Source organism: Aristolochia californica, unplaced genomic scaffold (genome assembly GCF_029961685.1).
Source record: "Aristolochia californica isolate CCGP_79_NKW_82.1479 unplaced genomic scaffold, dmAriCali1.0.hap1 SCAF_8, whole genome shotgun sequence".
Lineage (NCBI taxonomy): Eukaryota > Viridiplantae > Streptophyta > Magnoliopsida > Piperales > Aristolochiaceae > Aristolochia > Aristolochia californica.
Window position 1 is genome coordinate 24,420,432 of NW_027182279.1, and position 5,437 is coordinate 24,425,868.

Below are 5,437 nucleotides of genomic sequence, written 5' to 3' on the forward strand. Positions count from 1 at the left end.
TCGGATCTGAAAAAAAATTTGAACATCAGAAACGGAAATGCACAAATGCTGAGAGAGATAATTCCAAAAATTATCTGTGATTTTTAAGGATAGGCAAAGAGTGGGTTGTTCGGCTCTAGTAAATATCCAACAACACGTTAACTTGAGAATTTAATTTTTTCTACTACTTGAAATTTATGGATCATTAGGTAACTTGCATCCTCAACATGCTTCTGGCTGCATATCCACCACATTTAAAACATGTTAGGATCAGTTAGAAGTCTGTTTCCTATAAAATTCCACCAAGCTATTAGCGGTTGGACTAGTGGAATTTCTCAAATTTGGATAACCAAACATTGGAGTTCATTTTTTGTGCATGAAATAATTTTCTTCACTTACATTTAGTTTAGTTTTCAAATTTTTTTCCATACATAAGCTCTAAAATTTTCATTTTTTTGTAATCCATTTCCCTTATATCTTTTTTGTTTACGAGAAAAATGGGAGAGAGAAAACTCAAGTTTGGATCTGAAAAAAAATCTGAACATCCAAAATGGAAATGCACAAATGCTGAGAGAGATAATTCCAAAAAGTATCTGTGATTTTTAAGGATAGGCAAAAAGTGGGTTGTTTGGCTCTGGTAAATATCCAACCACACGTTAACCTCATAATTTAATTTTTTCTACTCCATGAAATTTTTGGATCATTAGGTAACTTGTATCCACAACATGTTTCTGGCATGCATATCCACCACATTTAAAACATGTTAGGATCAGTTAGAAGTCTCTTTCCAATAAAATTCCACCAAGCTATTACGAGTTGTACTAGTGGAATTTCCCACGTAATGAGAACAAAAGTTTGCATTTCATTTTTAGTGCATGATATAATTTTCTTCACTTACATTTAATATAGTTTTAAAATTTTTTTCCATACATGAACTCTAAAATATTCATTTTGTTGCAATCTATTTGCCTTATATCTTTTTTGTTTACAAGAAAAATGGGTGAGTGAAAACTCAAGTTCGGATCCGAAAATAAATTATACCATCCAAAATAGATATGCACAAATCCTGAGAGAGGTAATTCCAAAAAGTAGATCACTGGCAAAGAGTGGGTTGTTTGGCTCAGCAAAATATCCAAACACACGTTAACTTGAGAATTTTATTTTTTCTACTCCTTGAAATTTTTGGATCAGTTGGTTACTTGCATCCTCAACATGTTTATGGCATGCATATCCACCACATTTAAAATATGTTAGGATCAGTTAGAAGTCTCTTTCCTATAAAATTCCACCAAGCTATTAGGTCTTGTACTAGCAGAATTTCACAAACATGGATAACCAAACTTTGGAGTTCACTTTTAGTGCGTGAAATAATTTTCTTCACTTACATTTGTTAATGTTTTCAAATTTTTTGGCATTCAAAAACTCTAAAATGTTCTTTATGTGGTGATCTATTTGCCTTATATCTTTTTTGTTTAGGAGAAAAAAGGGAGAGTGAAAACTCAAGTTCGGACCTAAAAAAAAATTTGAACATCCAAAATGGAAATGCACAAATGCTGAGACAGATAAGTCCAAAAAGTATCTGCAATTTTTAAGGATAGGCAAAGAGTGGGTTGTTCGGCTCTGGTAAATATCCAACCACACGTTAACTTGAGAATTTAATTTTTTTCTACTCGAAATTTTTGGATCATTAGGTAACTTCATCCTTAACATGCTTCTGGCATGCATATCCAACACATTTAAAACATGTTAGGATCAGTTTGAAGTCTCTTTCCTATTAAATTCCACCAAGCTATTAGGGGTTGGACTAGTGGAATTTTCCAAACATGGATAACAAAACTTTGGAGTTCATTTTTAGTGCCTGAAATAATTTTCTGCACTTACATTTATTATAGTTTTCAGATTTTTTTTACGTACATATACTCTAAAACTTTCATTTTGTTGTGATCTATTTATCTTATATCTTTTTTGTTTACGAGAAAAATGGGAGAGTGAAAACTCCAGTTTGGATAAAAAAAAAATTTGAACATCCAAAATGGAAATGCACAAATGCTGAAATAGATATTTCCAAAAAGTATCTGCGATTTTTAAGGAAAGCCAAAGAGAGGGTTGTGTGGCTCTGGTAAATATCCAACCACACATTAACTTGAGAATTTAATTTTTTCTACTCCTTGAAATTTTTGGATCATTAGGTCACTTGCATCCTCAACATGTTTCTGCTTCACATATCGACCACATTTAAAATATGTTAGGTTCAGTTAAAAGTCTTTTTCCTATAAAATTCCATTAAGCCATTAGGGGTTGTACTAGTGGAATTTCCCAAACATGGATAACAAAACTTTGGAGTTCATTTTTAGTGTGTGAAATAATTTTCTTCACTTACATTTATTATAGTTTGCAAATTTTTTGCATACTTAAAATCTAAAATATTCATTTTGTTGTGATCTATTTCCCTTATATCTGTTTTGTTTAGGAGAAAAATGGGATAGTAAAAATTAAAGTTTGGATCTGAAAAAAAAATTAAACAACCAAAATAGACATGCACAAATGCTGAGAGAGAAAATTTTGAGAAAATTCCAAAAGTATCTGTGATTTTTAAGGATAGGCAAAGAGTGGGTTGTTTGGCTTTGGTAAATATCCAACCACACGTTAACTTGAGAATTTAATTTTTTCTACTCCTTGAAATTTTTGGATCATTAGGTAGCTTGCATCCTCAACATGCTTCTGGCATGCATATCCACCACATTTAAAACATGTTAGGATCTGTTAGAAGTCTCTTACCTTAAAAATTCCACCAAACTCTTTGGGGTTGGACTAGTGGAATTTCCCAAACATGGATAACAAAAATTTGGAGTTCATTTTTAGAGCGTCAAATAAGTTTCTTCACTTGCATTTATTATAGTTTTCAAAGTTTTTTCCATACATAAACTCTTAGATTTTCATGTTGTTGTGATCTATTTGCCTTATTTCTTTTTTGTTTATGAGAAAAATTGGAGAGTGAAAACTCAAGTTTGGATCAGAAAAAAAATTTGAACATCCAAAATGGAAATGCACAAATGCTGACAGAGATAATTCTAAAAAGTATCTGTGATTTTTAATGATAGGCAAAGAATGGGTTGTTAGGCTCAGGTAATTATCCAACCACACGTTTACTTGAGAATTTAGTTTTTTGTACTCCTTAAAATTTTTGGGTCATTAGGTCACTTGCATCCTCAACATGTTTCTGGCATGCATATCCACCACATTTAAAACATGTTAAGATCAGTTAGAAGTCCCTTTCTTATAAAATTCCACCAAGTTAGTAGGGGTTCGACTAGTCGAATTTCCCAAACATGGATAAGAAAACTTTGGAGTTCATTTTTAATGCGAAAAATAATTTTCTTCACTTACAATTATTAATGTTTTTAAATTTTTTGGCATTCAAAACTCTAAAATTTTCATTTTGTTGTGATTTTTTTTCCTTATATCTTTTTTGTGTACGAGAAAAATGGGAGAATGAAAACTCAAGTTCGGATCTGAAAAAAATTTGAACATCCAAAACTGAAATGCACAAATGTGAGAGAGATAATTCCAAAAAGTATATGTGATTTTTAAGGATAGGCAAAGAGTGGGTTGTTTGGCTCTGTTAAATATCCAACCACACGTTAACTTGAGAATTGAATTTTTTTTACTCCTTGAAATTTTTGGATCATTAGCTAACTTGCATCCGCAACATGCTTCTGGCATGCATATCCACCACATTTAAAACATGTTAGGATCAGTTTGAAGTCTCTTTCCTATAAAGTTCCGCCAAGCAATTAGGGGTTTTACTAGTGGAATTTCCCAAACATGAAGAACAAAACTTTGGAGTTCATTTTTAGTGCATGAAATAATTTTCTGCACTTACATTTATTATAGTTTTCAAAAAAATTTCCATACATGAACTCTAAAATTTTCATTTTGCTCCCATCTATTTGCCTTATATCTGTTTTGTTTACGAGAAAAATGGGAGAGTGAAGACTCAAGCTTGGATTTGTAAAAAAATTTGAACGTCCAAAATGGATATGCTCAAATGCTAAGAGAGGTAATTCCAAAAAGTATCTTTGATTTTTAATGATAGGAAAAGAGTGGGTTGTTTGGCTCAGCTAAATATCCAGACACACGTTAACTTGAGAATTTAATTTTTTCTACTCCTAGAAATTTTAGGATCAATAGGACACTTGCATCCTCAACATGTTTCACGCATGCATATCCACCACATTTAAAACACGTTAGGATCAATTAGAAGTCCCTTTCCAATAAAATTCCACCAAGCTATTATTAGGGGTTGTACTAGTGGAAATTCCCAAACAGGGATAACAAAACTTTGGAGTTCATTTTTAGAGCATGAAATAATTTTCTTCACTTAAATTTATTATAGTTTTAAATTTTTTTGCTTACATGAACTCTAAAATTTTCATTTTGTTGTGATTTATTTGCCTTATATCTATTTTGTTTACGAGACAAATGGGAGAGTGAAAACTCAAGTTATGATCTGAAAAAATATTTGAACATCCAAAATGGAAATGCATAAATTCTGAGAGAGATAATTCCAAAATGAATCTTTGATTTTTATGGATAGGCAAAGAGTGGGTTATTTGGCTCAGTTAAATATCCAACCACACCTAAATTTGCGAATTTAATTAGTTAGAAGTCTCTTTCCTTTAAAATTCCACCAAGCTATTAGGGTTTGTACTAGTGGAATTTCCCAAACATCGATAACAAAAATTTGGAGTTCATTTTTAGTGGGTGAAATAATTTTCTTCACTTATATTTATTATAGTTTTCAAATTTTTTTGCATACATAAACTATAAAATTTTCATTTTGTTGTGATCTGTTTGCCTTGTATCTTTTTTGTTGACGAGAAAAATGGGAGAGTGAAAACTCAAGTTCGGATCTGAAATTAAATTTGAAAATCCAAAAATGGAAATGCACAAATGCTGAGGGAGATAATTCAAAAAAGTATCTGTGATTTTTAAGGATAGGCAAAGAGTGGGTTGGTTGGCTTAGGTAAATATCCAAACACACGTTAACTTGAGAATTTAATTTTTTCTACTCCTTGAAATTTTTGGATCAATAGGTCACTTGTATCCTCATCATGTTTCTGGCTGGCATATCCACCACATTTAAAACATGTTAGGATCAGTTAGAAGTCTCTTTCCTATATAATTTAACCAAGCTATTAGGGGTTGTACTAGGGGAATTTCCCAATCATGGATAACAAAACTTTGGAGTTCATTTTAGTCTGAGAAATAATTTTCTTCATTTACATTTATTATAGTTTTCAATTTTTTTTGCATACATAAACTCTAAAATTTTCTTTTGTTGTGATCTATTTGCCTAATATCTTTTTCGTTGGCGAGAAAAATGGGAGAGTGAAAAATCATGTTTGGATCTGAAAAAAAATTTGAACTAATGGAAATGCACAAATGTTGAGGGAGA